General features: G+C 42.7%; 1 protein-coding gene across 4 annotated transcripts in view; it reads left to right on the plus strand.

Moving 5' to 3' along the window:
• The first annotated feature begins 10,528 nt into the window (after positions 1-10,528).
• The window catches only part of Far2 (fatty acyl-CoA reductase 2), a 174,004-nt gene continuing 163,592 nt past the window's right edge, over positions 10,529-20,940 (plus strand). For 2 of the 4 annotated variants that reach the window (XM_087200055.1, XM_087200058.1), the window contains exon 1: positions 11,018-11,179. The gene's annotated coding sequence lies outside the window, so the exon portion shown is untranslated. Of the gene's footprint in view, positions 10,840-11,017; positions 11,180-20,940 lie in introns of those variants that run through there. The other 2 variants (XM_004855069.3, XM_087200053.1) reach the window with 2 other exon arrangements.

The raw sequence follows: 20,940 nt of genomic DNA on the forward strand, positions 1-20,940 counted from the left end.
GCAGCAGTAATCAGAGGAGGTGAAAGAGCCAGACAAGAAGGGAAAGGGGCTGGGGACCAGATATAGTCCCAAAGTCACACCACTGATCCATACCTTTCAATCAGATCCCACTTCCTGAGTTTCCACTACCACTCAACAATGTCATTAATTATAATATTATCAATGCATTACTCCACTACAGAAGTTTTGACTATTCCTCTGATGAAGTTTGAGCCACATGACCAATCACTTTCTGAAAGCCCTACTTCTGAACACATGGGACTTTTGAGGGACATTTTATACAGAAACCATAATGACCTTGGACAAGAAATACAGTCCAGCTTCCCCCAACTATAAAATGAGACAGTAGACCCAAATCCCCAGCTCCCAGTTATAAAACAATTTTTATAAAATTCTTCTGTCGACAAAAATCAAAGATCTGTTTCTGTGATGCTGTCAGTTAATAGTGCTTTTATGAGCAATACCACTAGGGACAGATAGCACTCCTTTGGACCACAGGTTTTATTCACAACCTCCAATTTTAGGGTGTCATTAGAATGATCTGATATATCACGTTAGGTCTGACACATTTTGTGTAGGTATTTTGCAATATTAAATAAGAACATTGGTTTTGAGATAAAATCTTGGAGAATGCCCTCTAATCAAACCAATGTAACACTGAATTTTCATTCATAGGCATTATACCAATGTGTGAGGATCCAGAACAGAAGCCACTGCCCAAGATCAGCATTGGTTGTACTTTTAGGTGCATCTGGGCCTATTAAGAATGTGATTTGCAAGAAGATAAAATTGGTAGCATGTTCTCTATGCATTCATTCAAAAATAGATTAAAAATTTTAGGAAAGCTATGTGTGCAGATTCCAGAGAGCACCTGTGTGGACCAGACCTGCACGGCTACAGGTGGATCCCAGCCAAGGCTCTGCCATGAACCCAGAGGCTTGGGAACACTTGCCCAAGCAAAAGGCCCACCAAGAAAAGAACTGTACAGGCACACAAGCTTCAGTCAGAGGCCCACCATACAATCGGCCACAGCCAAGGGCCCACTTGGAAAAGAGCTACACAGCTGCACAGGCAAAAGCAAGAGGCTTGCCCTGATACCATTGATAAGTGTGTGGAGACCCTAGCCAGAAGCCTTCTCAGACAACAGGAACTGGGGTTCCCAGTCCCCAGTCAAAGGCCCTCCCAGACAACAGGTACATAGGGGCCCTAGCCAGAGGCATGCCTAGATACCATCCCAAGTGTGCACAGGGCCAAGAAGGAACCCCACCCAGACAACAGGTCAGCTCAAGGTTCCAAAGGCCACTACTCTGAACCTAGGAATTGATGTACCAGTGATAAGCAGAGTAAAGGCTCCTCTGTGGCTAGCTGAGAATTGAAGACAACTGGGTGAGCAAAAAGTTGCCTCAAAAAAGGTATGGCAGGTTGCATCTGAACTGGCAGCAAAGGAGGATCTGGAAAAAATGAAACCAGAAATAATCTCTCACATAACAGCAGAGATGGTGCCAACAGTACAAGGCATGATTAATAAATCTAGAGCAGACACAGTTTAAAAAAATAGAGGAGCTGAGGAACGTGACAGAATCCCATCATAGGAAACAAATGGAATCCTTAAAATAGATGCAAACAGATTTTCAGGAGATTAAAAACCTCTGAAAGTTTAGACAACAGAAGCAGCCAATGTGAGGACAGAATTTCAGATATAGAAGATAAGATTGCAATCAGTGACCAGGGAAAGAAAAATTTCTTAAAAGTAGTAAGGGATAACAAGAAATCAATCCAGCAGCTGTTAGGTGATGCAAAGAAGAATAACATCAGCCTGATCGGAGTCAATGAAGAAACATGAGAGAGCGCAGATGACATAGAAAAAACTTTTCACAGAAGTGATGGCAGAAAACTTCCCAAAGAGGGGAAAAGAATCTGACATAGAGTTAAGTGAGGCATATAGGACTCCAAATAGCCTTGATCAAAAAAAATATCTACACATACACATATAACATCAGATTCCAGAAACACAGAAGAAAAACAAAATTTTACAAGCAGTTAGAGAAAAGAAACAAATCACATACAAAGAAAGCCCAGCAGAATCACACCAGACTTCTCAACACAAACCCACAAGGCAAGAAAAGGGTGGAGTGAGGTATTTCAAGCCTTAAAGGAAAACAATCTCCAACTGAGACTGATGTACCCAGGAAAACTATCTTTCAAAATTGATGGAGAAATAAGATACTTTCAGCACAAAGAGCACCTTAGGAACTTTATGAATACCAAACTAGCACTACAAAAAGTTTCAAACAATATTCTAGGAAAAGACAATGAAGATCACAACCCCAGGAAGCCCAGAAGAATGAATCCATCAGGTGCAACAAGATATTAAAAGCAAATGGGGAGAATCCAACAAAAAGAAAAACGCATGACAAGGATAAATCAATACATATATCAGTTATAAGCATCAATGTTAATGGTCTCAATTCACCAATCAAAAGAAGTAGACTGGCAAGACAGGCAGGTCTGCCCACGCCCTACCAAGGTCCTGAGTCGCACAGAACATGCCAAATCAGCCTGCTGCAGACAGGCATGTCTGCCCATGCCCTACCAAGGTCCCTAGTTGCGTGGAATATGCCGAATCTGTCCACTGCACACAGGAAGGTCTGTTCATGCCCTACCAAGGTCCTGAGTCACACAGAAAACACGGGATCCCCCAGCTGCAGACAGGCACCCACCTGGTTCCACACTACAAAGACGCAGAAGACCTCAGACCACCAGACCAAGGTACTGAGTCCTGCTGTTCTGGGCCCAGAGGTAGGGGCTTCTGAGCCATCGTCCCACTGCTCCTGGTCCAGAGGAAGGGACTTCCTGGTCACCATCCCTCCCACTGCTCCCAGCTCACAGGAAAGGGCTTTTGGGCCACCTTCTGTCCTGCTGCTCCTGGCCCAGAGGAAGGGGCTTCTGAGCCACCATCCCACTGCTCCTGGTCCAGAGGAAGGGGCTTCCTGGCCACCATCCCTCCGGCTGCTCCCAGCCCATAGGAAAGGGCTTTTGGGTCACCATCCCTACCGCTGCTCCCGGCCCCTGTCCCGCCTCACCCAGCTCAGAGGAGGTAATCCGTGCAGGTGCTAACAGCCCCCCGCCCCAGTCGAAATGAGAAAACACATAAATAAGTCTCAAAACCAGACTTCCAGATCACCTACAGCAACCACAAAGGGAAATGAGATGGACCATTCTGATACTCAACCACCTGGACCCACTGAACTGGCAACAAAAGGGGATCAGGAAAAAATGAAATCAGAAATAATTTCTCAGAAAACAAGAGAAATTGTGCCCCTAGTGCAAGACATGATTAATAAATCTAGAGAGGAGTTGAGGAACATGATGGAATCCCAACATAAGAAACAAATGGAATCCATAAAACAGATGCAGATAGATTTCCAGGACATGAAAAACTCCATTGAAAGTCTACACAGCAGAATGAGCCAATGTGAGGACAGAATCTCAGATATAGAAGATAAGATTGCAATTAGTGACCAGGAAAAAAAAATTGCTTCAAAATTAAAAGGGAACATGAGAAATCAATCCAGCAGCTGCTAGATGATGCAAAGAAGAATAACAAAAGACTGATTGGGCTCAATGAAGAAAGAGGAGAGAGTGCAGATGACATAAAAAATCTCTTCACAAAAATAATGGCAGAAAACTTCCCAAGGAGGGGAAAAGAATCTGACATAGAGATAAGTGAGGCATATAGGACTCCAAATAGCCTTGATCAAAAATAATCTACACATACGCATATAATTGTTAAGATTCCAGAAACTCAACAGAAGAACAAAGTTCTCCAAGCAGTCAGAGAAAAGAAAGAAATCATATACAAAGGAAAGCCCATCAGAATCACAGCAGACTTCTCAACACAAACCATCAAGGCAAGAAGAGCTTGGAGTGACATATTCCAAGCCCTAAAAGAAAACAGCCTCCAAGCCAGATTGATGTACCCTGCAAAACTATCTTTCAAAATTGATGAAGAAATAAGATACTTTCATGACAAAGAGCACCTTAGGAACTTCATGAATACCAAACCAGCACTCCAAAGAATTTTACACAATATCCTAGGCACAGACAATGAAGATCACAACCCCAGGAAGCAAAGCAGAATGAACCCATCTGGCATGACAAGAAATTAAATGTAAAGGGGGAGAACCCAACAAAAAGAAAAAGTCATGGCAATGACAAGTCAATATGTTTCAGTTACAACCATCAAGGTTAATGGTCTCAATTCACCAATCAAAAGAAATAGACTGGCAGAATGGGTCAAGAAGCAAAATCCAACAATATGCTGCATACAAGAAATACACTTAATTCAAAAGGAAACTCATAGAGTGAAAGTTAAAGGATGGAAAACAATACTCCATATGACAGGAACCCCCAAAAAAGCAGGAGTAACTATCCTCTTGGCAGATCAAGTAGATTTCAAACCAACGCTGCTTAAGAGAGATAAAGTAGGACACTACATCCTTGTAAAGGGAGGAATCCAAGAGGAAGAGATGACAATCATAAATATCTATGCACCAAACACTAGTGCACCCAACTATATAAAACAATACTAACAGACATGAAAAGTCATATATGCACTAATACAATTGTAGTGGGGGACCTCAACACCCAACTGTCACAAATAGATAGATCAACTAGACTAAAAATAAGTAAGGAAATACAAGAACTCAATCGAACTCTTGAACAAATGAATTTAACAGATGTTTACAGAGTCTTCCACCCCACAAAATCAGAATACACCTTCTTCTCAGCTGCACATGGGTCATTCTCCAAAATAGACCACATGCTCACACATAGAACATGTCTAAGTAAGTGCAAAGGAATTGAAGTTATCTCCTGTATATTATCAGACGATAGTGTGATGAAATTGGAGATCCATAGCAAAAGAAACTCAAAAAATGTCATAAACACGTGGAAATTGAACAACACACTTCTGAATAACCAATGGGCCACAGAGGAAATTAAAGAAGAAATCAGACAGTTCCTTCAATTAAATGACAATGACAATACAACATATCAGAATCTATGGGACACAATGAAAGCAGTCTTATGAGGGAAATTCATAGCAGCGAATACTCATATTAGGAAAAGAGAACAAGTCCAATTAAACAACCTGATGCTGCACCTCAGCCTTCTAGAAAAAGAAGAGCAGGACAATCCCAAAGCTCATACAAGGGAGGAAATTATAAAGATCAGAGGAGAAATCAATGCAATGGAAACTAAGAGAATGATACAAAAAAATCAATGAAGCCAAGAGTTGGTTCTTCAAAAGAATCAACAAAATTGACAAACCTTTAGCCAACCTTCTCAGAAAAAGGAAAGAAAAGGCCCAAATCCATGCAATTAGGAATGAAAAGGGTGAAATTAAAACAGACCCAGCAAAAATCCAGAGGATCATCAATACCTATTTCCAGAACCTATATGCCAATAAAATGGACAACACAGAAGAAATGGACAGATTCCTAGATACATATGAATTACCAAAGTTGAACAAAGAAGACCTAAAAAGTCTGAACAACCAAATATCAACCAATGATATTGAAAATGGAATTAAAAACTTATCAACTAAGAAAAGCCCGGGATCTGATGGCTTCACTGCTGAATTCTACCAGACATTAAGAGAGGAACTGCTGCCACGACTGTTTAAACTTTTCAATGAAATTGAAAGGGAAGCAATGCTCCCAAATTCATTCCTGGAAGCAAGCATCACCTTGATCCCCAAAGCAGAGAAAGACCCAACTGAAAGAGAGAACTATAGGCCAATCTCACTAATGAACATAGATGCAAAAATCCTTAATAAGATACTGGCAAACAGAATGCAGAAGATCATCAAGAAGATCATACACCCTGATTAAGTGGGATTCATCCCAGGGATGCAGGGATGGTTCAATATACGAAAATCAATCAATGTAATACACTATATCAATAGAGCCAAGGACAAAAACCATATGATTATCTCCATAGACACAGAAAAAGCATTTGACAAAATCCAACATGCATTTATGATAAAAACCCTCCAAAAAATTGGAATAGATGATAGAAGCTGATAGAAGCCATCTATGAAAAACCAACAGCCAATATCATACTAAATGGTCAAAAACTGAAATCCTTCACACTAAAATCAGGAACAAGACAAGGATGTCCCCTAGCACCACGCCTGTTCAATATATTTTTGGAAACATTAGTCACGGCAATTAGACAAGAGAAAGAAAAAAATAGGAGTAAAGATAGGAAACAAAGAAGTCAAATTGTCGTTATTTGCAGATGATATGATACTCTATATAGAAGACCCCAAGAACTCCACCAAAAGTCTTCTAGACTTAATAAGCAAATTAAGTAAAGTAGCTGCATATAAGTTCAATGCACAAAAATCAATAGCTTTCCTCTACATGAACAATAGACTAACTGAGAGAGAAATAGGAAAAATAATTCCTTTCACAATAGCATCCAAAAAACTGAAATACCTAGGAATCATCCTAATGAAAGAAATCAAAGATCTCTTTTCTGAAAACTATGGCACTCTAAAAAGAGAGATTGACAATGATATCAGAAAAGAAAAACATCCCTTGCTCCTGGATAGGAAGAATCAACATAGTGAAAATGGCCATACTTCCAAAACTGCTATATAGATTCAATGCAATCCCAATTGAAATCCCACCAGCATACTTCATGGACCTTGAGAAAACAATCCAAAAATTCATTTGGAACAAGAAGAGACCCAGAATAGCAAAAGCAATTCTAGGTAACAGAGACATGGCAGGGGGTATCACAACACCCAACTTGAAGCTATACTACAAAGCTACTGTGATAAAAACAGCATGGTACTGGCAAAGAAAGAGACCCGAGGACCAGTGGAACAGATTAGAGGATGCAGAAACAACTCTAGACACACTCAGCCATCTCATCTTTGACAAAGGAGCCAAACACCCTCACTGGAGGAAAGATAGCCTCTTTACTAAATGGTGCTGGAAAAACTGGGTTTTGACATGTCAAAGACTAAAACTAGACCTATATCTCTCACCATTCACTAAACTAAAATCGAGATGAATTAAAGATTTAAATATTAAAACAGAAATGCTGAAGCGGCTGGAACAGAGGTTAGGTGGAACTCTTGAAGACAGTGGTGTAGGAAAAGATTTTATGAACAAAACCTCAGTTGCCCATGAGCTAGCACAAACAATCAACAAGTGGGATCTCTTCTTATTAAAAAGCTTCTGCACAACAAGAGAAACCACCAGCAGTGTGAAGAGACAACCCACAATGTGAGAAAAAATTTTCACCAGCTGTTCCTCAGACAAAAGTCTACTATCTAGAATACATAAAGAATTTAAAAAACCAGACCTCCCAAATTTAAAGACCCAGTTCAAAAATGAGCATCTGAAATGAATAGTCATTTCTCAAACAAAGAAGAAGAAATAGCAAATAAACATATGAAAAAATGTTCAACATCATTGGTCATTTGAGAGATACAGATGAAAACAAGACTGAGATTCCACTTCACTCCAGAAAGAATGGCTGCTATCATGAAATCAACCAATAACAAATGCTGGCAGGGATGTGGGGAAAGAGGAACCCTGCTCCACTGCTGGTGGGAGTGTAGACTGGTGCAACCACTGTGGAAAGCAGTATGGAGATACCTCAAAGAACTAGGACTGGAAGTCGCATTTGAACGAGCTATTCCCCTGCTGGGTATCCTCCCCAAAGAATTAAAAGAATCATACCACAGTGACATATGTGCACCCATGTTCACAGCAGCACAATTTGTGATGACTAAAACTTGGAAGCAACCCAATTGCCCATCAACTGGAGACTGAATAAAGAAAATATGTGGGTTTTTTTAATAAAATAGAGTATTACTCATCCATAAAGAATGAGAAACTAGAGACATTTATAGCTAAATGGATGCACATTGAGGCAATACTCTTAAGTGAATTAAATAGGACACGTGTAAATATGGAATAGTTTCTCTAGTGTAACTGAAAGTGTAAATAAGGACTAAAAGGTATAATAGATAATGTGAAATAGCAAGAAAAGGGGCAAAGGGAAAGGGGAAGTGGGAGTGGTAGGGGAAAAGAAAGAAGGGAATAGAATCAATATGAGAATAAAAAAATGGAAACAAAGTCTTTGTAGATAGGGAGGATTGGAGGGGTTGAAGGGAGGGCAGGGGAATGGGGAAACAAAAGAACCAAGATGGATTATGTAAAGGTGCAAATTTCTAATGATGAATGTCATTATATTGTATATCTTAAATGTACCAACAAAATTAATTTTAAAAAATTTTAGGAAAGCTATTAAATGATCACTTGAAATTGTCTTAAACTACATATCTCTTCAAATGAAGTGAAACACATAGAATTTACCTCAGATTACTTGTATTAATTTCCTAGAACTACCATAACAGATTATCCCAAATTGGATGGCTTCCACGACAGAAATGTTTTCTCATAATTGTGGAGGTTAGAAGTCTCAAATCAAGGTGAAAGTCATGCAACATTCAGGGTTGTGGGAGAGAAGCTCCTGGTAGCTACTGGCATTTCTGCTGTCCTGGGGCTCCACCTGAACTGGTCACCTTCTCCAGTGTGCATGTGTCTCAGATCTTTGTTTTTCTCCTGTAAGTGTACTGCCACTGGCTTTAGGATCTAGCTGCATAACTTAGGTGGATTTTATCCCAAGATCTTTAACTTCAGCGTGTTAGTGAGACTCTTTATTCACAAAGTCACACTCACGAGTTCCTAGGATTGGCACTAGGGCACATCGTTTCAGAGTTTCCATTCAATCTGCCACACTGGCTCTTTGTCATTATCTGTCATGGGTTCAGTTGTGCTTCCTCCTCCCCAGACTTTTGTATGTTGAAATCTTACCCCCAGGGCCCCAGAATGTGACCTGTTTTTGGAAATAGATTTGTTGCAGATGTAATTAGTGAAATTAAAATGAGGTCATTTGGGTCAGCTTCAATATGACTGGTATCCTTATAAAGAGAGGGCAATTGGACAGACAGGTAAGAGCACAGTGAGAGTGAGTATGAAGATGGAAGCAGAGCCGGGGTTTGTGCTACAAACCAAGGAGCTCCAAAGACTGCCAGGAATCCCCGGAGTAGGAGTAGAAAAATCAGGAAACCAAGTACCCTCTCAAAGCCTAGTGAGGAACCAGCCCAGCAGGCTCTTTGGTCTTAGACCTCCAGCTGCCAAACTGTGAGGCCATGCATTTCTTTTGTTCAAGCCTCTAAGTTTGTGTGCAGTACTTTGTTAGGGCAGTTCTAGCAAAATAATACAGCCTACATATGTGAACATCATTTTAAATGGTGATAGTTAAATTATGGCTTGCATTTTATAATAATGTATTTTATTACAGTCCACTGAAAGTATGGTTTTTAAATTTTCTACTTTATAAATAACTGTAACAAATTCATATGTAACTCTGCCTACATGGCATTTCTCATTTTGTGCATTTCCTCTGGGGACACTGTAAGAAATGGAAATCCTTATCAAAAGATCTAGAACAATAAGCAGGAAATATGTCTCTAAATTGCTTTCCTAAGAATTGTAACAATTTACCTCCCACCTGCTGTGTGACAGCTGTATCTATGCCTTCTCACTAGCTTGTAGCAGCCCCTCAAGTACTGTTAGAAGTTCTGAGGACATATTCAGACTTATTCTTGAGGGATACAAAGGTAACAAAAGGTGTATGCGTTTGGTCCTAACCATGTCTTTCTCTCTTGTTTTCAGTCACTGGAGGGTATCAGCCACAGTGTCTTTAGACTGCACTGGGCTTAGGTGTTTAAAGAAAATCCAGTAGCACAGGAGGCAAGGTTGGTGTGATTTTTTCTAACAAATGAAGTCGCTCTTTTCATTAGTTCCAACTTTCATGAATCAAAATTTTCTTTTAATTTCATGACGATTGCTGTAAGTAAAATGAGAACTGCTTACAAGGACAATAACATCCGGGTTTCGTTTTTCTTGACACAACGTGTGTATCTTACCTTTCCTATTGTCTGGGAACTAGGATGGGCCTTGGCCATTTTCAAAGTGCTTCCTGGTACAGGGCAGGGCTCCACTCCTGCCTGCCAACCACATCCCTTGACAGCGCCAGTTTTTCTGTTTAAGATTTAACAGTGACCAAATTCCATAAAAGCTACCAGGCTGAGGCCGGGGATTTAGCTCAGTGGTTCCGCCGCCTGCCTCGCAAATGCAAGGATCCGAGTTCGATCCCTGCTACCAGGCCAAGGAAAGGAACATCTTCCCTTGAAGCAGAGAAGTGCCACAGAGCACAGCTGGCCGGCAAGCTGTCCCCGGAATCCCGCATCTGTGAGGCTCCCTGGTCTCCGACTCACGTGGCTCACCATTCACACCCAGAGCCGAACAAGTAAACTGAGTCTCAGTGCTGCCCTGCGTTCGCCTGCCGAGGGCCTCGCGTGGACTCCGCGTGGGCCGGGCCGAGCTGCCGGCGCTCAGATCCGAGCAAGCAGCGCGCCCTCCGCCCGCCCCCCCCCCCAAACGCTCTCCCCGGGTGCCAGCTCCAGTTCTCTTCCCGGCCAGAGAGGGGTCCCTTTCCGGCCAGCTCCGCTCACCCACCGACTAAGCTGGAGCGGGAGGAAGGGGCGCCGGGCGCGGGCGCTGCATGGAGGCTGAGGCGTTCGCGCCCCGCGCCGGCCGGGGCCGGTCGGAAGGAGGGCGGCTTCCCCAGCACCGCGCCCCTGCTCCCCGCCGGATATATAGCGTCGCTTCAGGAGCCAGGCAAGCAGCGTCCTCGGGCCGAGCCTTCGCCGCCCCGGAGCCCCGATCCAGGAGCGCGCAGGAGCAGGTACCGGCCGCCGCGCGCCCCACGAGCCCAGTGGCAGGGAGCCGGGGGGGGGAGGGGGGCGGCCCTGGGGATGGGGGGGCGGTCGGTCCGCGGGCTAGGAGCTGTGACGGCCGAGCTGGGACCCCGCCTGGGGACTGGGCGCGGCCTCCTGCTCCCCGGGCTGTTCCCAGAGAGCGGACCCGGGCCACGTGAGGCGGAGCGAGGTCCCCTCCCGCGTGTGAGACCATCGGGGCGCTGGAGAGCCGGGCGGGGTCTGCCGGAGTTGGAAGTTCTCGGCCTCTCCTGCCCACCTGGGCACGGCGGAGAGCCGGCGGCTTGCAGGAAGGTGCCTGTGCCCCAGGTGAGTAAGGTTTCCTGTGGGCCAACTGCAAGCGGTGCGGAGCAGCTCTTGTCCAGCCTGGTTCTAGACACCGTAGAATGCATCCCACCTGCCGGCCTCTTTACTTGGTCACCTTTCCAGGCCGGTGGGATTAAAAACAATTTTTCTTCCATAGATGAGTTGACCACTGCATCTGCAAATCTGATGGACTCCTGCAGGGCACCTTAGTGTGCAGGAGCATGGGGGTGCGGCAGAGTGACAGGGGACGCAGAGGGGCCTTTTCTGCTTCTTAGAGGCCCTGTGCAGAGGAGTTGGACGCTCTGTGCAAATGGGAATTTGGAAATTCGCCTGTGGTTTTAATAGCCCATCTCGCTACATCACCATTTATGTGAATTGGAGATTTATAACATTTAAGGCAGCCACCTACCTAAACTGCAAGACCTGGCATTTGAGCAGCTTCATCTTTAGGGATAGATATTGGAGGTGGGAGTTCTAGAGACAGCCAAGAGGTTTTCCTGGCCAAGACTTAGGTGCTGGATCATTTCATCTGTTGTTTCCAAGAATCTAGCTCTTTGCTATTTAGGAAGGCATCTTCTGCAGCTGTTTCATTAACATAGTCCCACCTTACTCCGATTTCTAACATTGGTTTGTAATAATCACTTAGATGTAAATCACCATCCATTCAGTCTTACTGACAATGGAGAAAAATTAACAACAGCTTGTATGTTCCCTAATGGAGGTTAAAAGCAAGCTGGCCACGGAGGAAGATGAGGAAGCTTCCTTTAAGGGTCTGAAAGTCAGGTGAACAGCTCAGCTCTGGGTATCACTTTGAGGTTTGTGAAGAACATGGTCGCCTTGAGTGTCTCACCATTTGCCTTCCATCCTCTTGAATTTCCATTCTTGAGCACATGTCTTTCTGGTACATCTGGTTGGCCCTAAGAATCTCTTGATTTTGTGTTAATCCCCCATGTTCATGCTCACTCGCGCACCAGCAGCCTCATGGAGAGTCACGCCCAGTGCCCTGTGGTTGTCTCGTATTTTATCCTCACACCCTGGGCACCATGGGAACATATGTTACTCTTCAAGAAGCATTCTTAATACTTTATTTTGTTAACAGACCACTTTGAGTATCTGATAAAAGCTACTGAGCATGAAAAACAAGCACATGCACACTAGCACTGAATTCTACTCACACTTTCAGAAGTTCCAGGCCTTCCATTGTCCAGACCCTGACCTTCTAGACTCCAAGAGATCCCAGGTAGGGCCAGCCTTACAGAAATGCAAATCTGTAAGAGTGGCTCAGGGCCTGCACTTAGAAGGGCATTTGATGTAATGTTCTGCTGTCACTGTCTGTTGTCCTAATAATTTTTCAAACAAAGAACTATGAGTTTTCATTTTGCACTAGGCACTGCAAGTTCTCTCTGACCCCATACCAACACACCCTTTGTAAAATTTATTGAGTAATAGTGTTGCCTCACAACATTCCCACCTTTAAGGCAAGTTCCCTGCCCCAAACCTGGACTTGAGCTGCTGAGTCAGATGCCCATGGACATGTCTTTAAGTTTCTTTTTATCTCAGTCTCCACACTGACAAATAAAGATGATGCGTTCTATTCTGTTTATCTTAAAGGTGTTTGAATTATCTCCAGATAAAGAGATAGTAATTTTTTTTTGGTACCGGGGATCGAACTCGGGTCCTTGTGCATGCGCAGCAGGCTGCGAAACCACTGAGCTAAATCCCCGGCCCAAGAGATAGTAATTTTTTTTTTTATTTTTTGGTACCAGGGATCGAACTTGGGTCCTTGCGCTTGCAAGGCAGGCAACAGAACCACTGAGCTAAATCCCTGGACCCAGAGATAGTAATTTTAAAAATGTCTACCCACCCTGCATGGTCCTGTGCTTACAAAGATCCTGTTGTGACTGGCTTAACTTTTGAACCCTGTCTTTCAGAAGCAGCTTGGGGAAGATTGGTTATGCGCCTCAGTGGGGCTGCAAAACCTTCATAGCCCACATTTCTTGGCAGACAGAAAGTAAGAAGTACCTAGGTAGTAGCATTCAGTATTTTACATATTTCTCAAATATATGTGGACAGGATCAGAGCTGGCAACCAAAAGTAAAGAATAACTGCTTGGATACCAAAGACACTTCTGCAGTTAATGTTTGGGTCTAAGTCATCCACAAGTTGAACAATGAGAAAGTGGGTCAATGATTGAAATTTTCTTCAGGAGACAGTCTTCTTTGCTTCACTTAATTTTAGAAGTCCCTGTGTTCAAAACCTTGATTAAGTCACCCTTTTAAGTACTCTAGGAGATGCCTAAGGAGTGTGAACTCCACTTCCTCCCTTGCCACCGTGTCTTCACCTCTTTAATGCGGTGTCATAAGTCCCTAACTCGGGAGACTCCCTTTCTCTGATGTCAGAACGCATCTGTAGCCCACTCTTCCTCCCGCATGGTGGTGACACACTCAGAACCCTTGAGGAGGAAAACAGAGTAAAAAGAAATGGATTAAACTCCTGAATCAAAGTCTCCTAATGGGCACACTAAACAAGGTGGCAGGAGAGGCGTTCTTTCATGCAGCCACCAGGTAGAGGACCATCTGTGCACTCTAAGATGCAAAAGATCAGGTTTTGAATTCAGCACACTTGGGACATCATGGCTGATACAAAGTACGAACATAAATGACACTGATTAACCATAGCAAGCAAGTCATTGTGAGGCAGTGGAAGACTAGGCCCCACATAAGCAACACTGGAAATAAGTGCAGTCAGTTCCCTGAAAAAAGAATAAAATAAGTGGCAATGGTAAGGGGACCCTGAGTGGAAAGGTATGAGTGAACCCCAAAATTTCTTTCCTGGTAGAGATGGACAGTTGAGACTTTTGAATGATAAGTGTGAAAAAAGCGGACAATCTTCAGGGAGCTAAAGTTGCTTGTAAGAAGAAGGCAGGAGATGAAACCATTAAGATTCTCACTGGCTGGCTTTGTTCATGTGATACAAAACTGTTCACCTCACTGTCTGATCAGACACGGAGGCACTTTTCCCACAATTTAGTGTTGAAGCAAATGTGTTCCCTACCTGTATTGGAATTTACAGACATTTAGGAAATCAACATATAATAACAAATTGCAGGCAGTAGAATGGAGAGGAACAGTGTTATGACAAAGACCAGGGCTGCCAACTGGCATTTGGTGCTCTGGGAGGGAGGAGCTTTGACAAAGAAAGATGTTAGTTGATGCTGGAGTCAATTGATGCTGGAAAGAAGTATGGGTTCAGTGTGCCAGGCAGAGGGTCTGAGGCAGGAGAGAGAGAAGCAGTCTGGGTAGAGGAAACAACACAGGGGAAGGCCCTGAGGAGAGAAAAAGCTGAAAGTTCAAGGGCGCAAAGATGCCACAGGCGCCTGGAGTGTGACAGTTTGCTATGAAGAGGCTAGAAGCGAGTGTAGGGAGGGGGACACGAGGGCCATCATGCAAAATTGCACAGTCTTCATAAAGAGTTTTGACTGCTGTTTTTTGGAAAGACTTTTGAGCCAGAATGTCCTAATTTATTTTAAGGACATGTACATGAAGTCAGTATGGAGAATATTCTGGGGAAGTAAAGGCTTGGAAGTAGGAGAGCGCAGACAGGAGTGCTGACAAGGGAGAGCCAGAGAAGTGCAGAGACCTGAGATGTAGTAATTTGAAAGTAGGATGATCCAGCTGGGTGACAGATTGGGTCTGAGAGATGGGCAAGCTGGAAGATGTGTGAGAATAAATTCCTTCAAAAAACCCCGCTGAATGTTTAAATCCGAAACAGTAGACCCACATGCATGTGATTTGGAGTTTCCATAAGAACTAAAAAATAACACAAAATTGGTACTTCTGGTTAGGACATCTGGAAAGCATACAGCTGTTGTGATAGAGCTAAAACAGGGAGGGAGAAAATGTTTGCTTTTCATACTATCCTCTGTACTGTTTGAATTAATTGTTTGGGCTATGCTTGTGTTATCTAATTTTTAGAAAGCCTGTCCTCAGTACAGATGATGGCACCTGTTTTTCTGGCTTGAGCACATGGATGGTGTGCTAAGACAGCTTTCCATTGCTGTGATAAAATACCTGAGAAATCAACTTAAAGGAGGAAAGACTTATTTTGCAGACAGTTTCAGAGGTTTGGGACCACGGGTGGTTGGCTGAGTCGCACTGAGTTTGAGATGAGCAGAGCATCGTGGGAGAAGGGTGTGGTGGAGCAGACCTGCCCCCTTGTGGCGACTTGGAAGCAGAGAGGGGTGGGCAGAGAGGAAGGGAGCAAGCAGAGGCAGGAAGAAGACCTTGCTTTCAAGGGGGCACCCCCCAAGGACCGGATCTGCTTAACTAGGTCGCGCTCTGTTTCCGTCACCTCGAAGTAGCCTGTTGCATTATGAACTGGTCCACTGATGAGGCCACTGATGAGGTGCCAGCCGTCCCGATCCAGGCACTTCCCCAAAGCCCGCCTCTGAACAGGGCAGCTGGCACAGGCCCCTGTGAGAGACAGGCCCAAGCAGTGGCGGACGGAAATGATAGAATTTCATAAAGTGGCAAAACTATCATAGAAAAGCCTGGCCCTCGTCAGAGGGGATGCCCTGGGGCATAACCTCTCCCCTGCTTAAACCTTCCCCTCATTTCTCATCTATACCCCAGAATGTGGTTTGTGGATCATTAGTTTCTTAGGAGATTAATAATAGTGAAGTGAAGGGAAGAAAAGCTTTCCTAGTCATCTAGTTTTGAAAAACACTTGATATAACCTAGTTAAGCAGGGTTTTTTTGCGAGAATCCTCAGAGCCTTTAATATACATCAAGAATCATCATCAAAAAAAAAAAAAGAGGCACATTTTATGTCATATTTCCTAAACTTATTTGACCTTAAAGTGCTTTTTCTGGCAGAACACCTAATGGAGTCAGCATTCAGCATTAATATCCTTTGGGAAGCACTGCCCTATATTAATAGATTAAACTTCTAAATGTCTACAGCTGTCTCTTAACTGCAGGCTTCTCTTATCTCTTTAATGGTAGGACTCAGTTGGGGAGAGTGTGGGCCTGAATTGACTTCATTAATAGGCATTAAGTTAATGATCAAAATAGTTCTGCTGTATGGGTAAGAGATAATAAAAAGCAAGATCCACTGTCTGATTAAAAGCAAGTTTGATTGTTTGTTCTGAGTTTCTACTTTCCTGGTCAGTCTGTGCAGGACCTCACATTCCTTACATTCAGCCCCGTCTGGATTTGCAGGTGAGGAACCTGAAGTGCAAACAGTGAAGAAGACTTTCCAGAGCCACTAGTGTTCCCAGCTCTGTTCTGAGCCTTGTTAGTTTTTGTTTTGTTTTTGCAGTTTTGTTTTGAGGAACCCAGGGCCTTTGCACTGAGCTCTGTCCCCTGTAGGGCAACACAGTGTGACTGTGCAGGACATGTTGAAGCAGCCAGCACCTCTCATGTGTCCTCTTTCCCCCTGTTCTGTGCAGTCTCCTGGCAGTGGGCTGGAGGAACGGATGCAAGCTGCAGTGCAGCAGAGTGCAACAGCAGGACCAGGTTCATGCAGCTGCGGACTCTGGTTTCATCCATCCGGTGCCCTACCCAGGATTGGCAGTCTAAGGCTTCAGGGTCAAATCTGGCTCCCGACTTTTTGTATATCTCTGGAAATAGGAATTGTTCTTATATTTTTTAAATGGTTGAAAAAAATCAAAAGAAGAGTAATATTCCATGGAACATGTAGATTATGTGAAATTCAAATTTTGGTACCCTTAATGTTTTAGTGGAAATCACCTGTGTCCTCAGCTACTTGTCAGGTTTGCCTACTTTACTGCTCCAACTCATAACTGACCATTACCTTCAATGCCTAATAGATCTACCACCTGACCCTTTCAAGAAAATGTGTCACCAGCCCCTATTCTAAGCTATTAAACTCACCAATTTTAGTGTTTTGCTTTTCATCTGTTTGAAAGTAGAAGTGCAAATAGGTTAAGTTGATTTCCTAGTAGTGCCTCAAACATTATTATCATTAAAATTACAACAATGCCAGGCCAGGGATTTAGTTCAGTGGCATCATGCCTGCCTTGCAAGTGCAAGGTCATGAGTTCGATCCCTGGACCGCAAAAAAAAAAAAAAAAAGAAATTACAACAATGCTTTTTTTTTGGTGACTAATATACCTAATGTTTACATGCAATGTGAAGATCAGAAAATAGTCTCAAAGGCAATAAATTTTAAACTATGGAAACACTTGAACTCCTCTGTAAAGAGGAACCATTCATATAAATATAACTGTACCCCCGGGTTAGAGGTGATAATTAATCCTAATATTACTTGGCTACTGATATCTGTTTCCTCTGAGCATGGATTTTTGTGAGCAGTCACTCCTGATTTTTTACTCCAATAATGAGGCAAATCTATTTTTATAATAATACACTTTTTTTGTGAAAAGTGATGGTTCATTGGTGGCAGTCTTAATTTTGGGTGACAGACCAAGCCAGAATCTTTATTATGAGGACCCCAGTTATTTTATATGTAGTCAGCATAGCACAGGTGCAGTTTGCCGACAGTTGGTCCAGATACCTCCATGAGATTTAGAATAAGAAAATATGATGCTTGTAGCTTGGTGCTTAGCTCTATCACAGCTGTCATGAAATCTTTCCAGTCCAGGACATTTTGTGTGATCAAATAACGGAAAATTTGGGGCTCATTAGCAGCTATATTGATTAGGAGATTATCACCAGAATGACAGGCCTTGCTCTAACCAGAGCTTTAACCAAAGAACTGCTTTCAGTGAGATTTTTATTTAATAAGCATTCTCCTACTTAGTTCTATACCTGTATCAAAATATGTATTTCTTTTGTGTAGCCAACAATGTACTAAGTAACCACTGAAAATTTAGTCTGCTATAGTTGCCAGACACTAAGAATAATGTGTTTATTGTTTTAGTCATGGTCCACTTAAAAGGCCTACATAATTTTGCATCCTTGACCTCTGCAGTCTAGCAAAAGCATTTCAAGTTGATAGAATGTGTCACTTATAGATAGTTTGTAGACACACTATGATTTTGTTTTTAAGGGCTTTAACTCCCCAAGCTTCTCCAGAGATGACCCCCAAAACAGCAAAGTGCACTCTTGAAGGAAAGAAGGGAAAGCAAAGACTTCCCTGGGAATTTGTGTACAAAAGGCAAAAATCCAGCCTCTGGGATCTACCTCCCCATCCTCCCACCTCAGCTGAGAAGTAGTGAGTCAGTAACAGCCCCTGCTTAACAGCATGATTCCCACAGGAGATACGCAGAACAGTTCCCAACCGAAGACATAAGAAAAACTTATCGTGAAAATGCTTACATTCTAAGTCATTTTTTAAAAATGTCGCACCACTTATCATAGGTGAGTGAGAGGACACAAGTCAAACAACCCACAGATGTCCTTGAGGGCAGAATCTTTGGAAATGAGGAAGACCATTAATTATGTGTCTGATTCCAGCACACTTAAAACTGAGTACTTCAAGCAGAGTTAGTCAAACTCTGATACTGTCAAAAACCAGAACAAAACAAAGTAATTTTCCCAGAAGAATTGGATATACAATAAAAGAAGTGTAATAACACACTGTTTATGTGTATGGCTTAAAGATGTTTGCTTATTATTTTCAGAAAGTACCTTTAATATTAATAGGTGGAGAGTAGCTGTATAGTTTTAGTCACTAATAAATCTTAAAGGGACAGTATTTATTTAATGAAAACACAGAGGTACTTGTCTAAAACAAGAGAAACTAGCTATTTATAAATAAATATTTAAAAGTATAAATTCAGATTAAGAAATATTAACAAGATCAACTTTATGGGGGCCGTGGATTTAGCTCAGTGGTTCCGCTGCCTGCCTTGCAAGCACAAGGTCCCAAGTTAGATCCCTGGTACAAAAAAAAATCAACTTTATGTCAGTCTGTGTTTTTATTTCTGTCCTAATCTAACTCTTCCCTCATTCTGAATTGAAACTTATTGCAACTGTGTAAAAATGAATTGTATGTCAGTCTGTAGCTTTGTCTACTACTCCACCTAATGGCTTCTTCTGAATGGGGGCTTATTTCTATAGTGTTTTATTTACAAAAGACCTTCAGGACAGTACTTGGACTCTGGCCACAGAGATCCCTGGGCATTGAGACATTTTAATCAAAGTATTCCCAAAGCTTCAGGGCTCTTTGATGGCTTAAAAGTGCTAATTTCTCACAACCAAATGATCAGTTTGCCTCTTTTTCTGCAATTTGTACTTGTCAAAAGTCTCTCCTAAGAACTGTGACATGACCTCCTGTTTCCCTCTTACTATTTTTGTTCAGTCTGCCCCAGGCAGTGGTAATGGAATGCCCTGAGCGTGTTGATCATCACAGGATTACACTTTAGGTACACTTGGGTGTCACTGTCTTTTAGGACAGAACAATTTTTTTTCAAACTGACTTGTCTGAATTCCTAGACTTATTACATGTTGGCACATATCACACAGCAGTGACTGCAATTAGTTTGTCTTAACTAGGTATATTCACACTCTAAACTGAGAATGTTCAAGTACCATATCTACATTTTGCCCAATTCCCTCATTTTATAGAACAGAAAAGCCAGTCCCAAAGACAAAATGACTTGTCACAGATCTACTTAATGGCCACAGGTCGACCAAATTTTGTGACTACAAATCCCATGACTGTCCCATCCTATTTATCTGTTCATTCTTTCACACACCTTATCAAGCAATTACTGTGTGACAGGTTGTTCAGCTCTGCAAATGTAATGCTGAATAAGTCACACTGCCTTCCTTTAAGTCGTGGTTCCCTACTTGAGGGAGGGTCTCTTCTACCTTGGAGCCATGTTTGACATACTTACAGCACACACGTTTGTGATTTTAAGCGCTCATTTGTCTGTATTTAAACTTCTCCGCCCACACCCAGTCAATGACTTAACTTACCATAGCTCAGAAGTCAACACTGTTAAGAATATAAGTGACTATTGAGATAAAATGAAATACATAAAATCCCATAGGGGAGACAGTACGAAGTCTTTCTAAGAAAACACTGTTTTCCTGTGTTTACCACATGTCCTGAGAATCACCTATCCTGTGCTCCCCAGCTCTCCTGTATCCCTGGCTGAAGAAATCACTTGCATTCTTATGCCCCCCTTCCTTTCTTTCTTTAAAGATAGATGCAGAATTTCTTTGCATTGTAAGTAGTTATCTTCTAATTGATGTGGGAAAAGTGAGGGGAAGTGGGAAAGTCCCAGATTTTTCAGAGTGGTTCTTGTGGCATGGAGTCAGTAATTGGAAGCCGACTTCCTCTGTCTGAGATGACAGAGTGAACCCCATTATCCTCAGCTATCCTTCTCTATTTCTGGAGGCAACATCAAAAACCAATCATCTGCCTTAAAAATCCTTCCCAGTGCTCTTAAATCTAGATGATGATGGGCATCTGTCTGATGAGAGGATTTATAGCTTTGGATAGATTTTCACAGAGGTCATGACCAAAACAAAATGGGGAACCACTGCTTCATAAGCAATTGTGTGGGCCATTTTAGGTCCTTCAAGTAGTCCAGCCCCTGGTCACTGGCAAGTCAGGAAGAATCTCTTCTGAGGATTCCTCCCAGGGACCACAGGACTGCTTGGGATGCTTGGGATTCTGTATTGCATCTTGAGTGTGTCATACAGTTCGGAGAAAGGATCATGTCATCCCTCTGTGTGAACTTTCCTTGCTCCCCATGCCCTTGCCAAGTGTGCAAGATAACAGAGGTAGAGTGTGGCATGTGAATGTTCCAGTTCAGAAGAATCTTCAAT

This window comes from Heterocephalus glaber, unplaced genomic scaffold (genome assembly GCF_053883595.1).
Source record: "Heterocephalus glaber isolate CG9 unplaced genomic scaffold, H.glaber_assembly_v1.0 deba00001733, whole genome shotgun sequence".
Lineage (NCBI taxonomy): Eukaryota > Metazoa > Chordata > Mammalia > Rodentia > Bathyergidae > Heterocephalus > Heterocephalus glaber.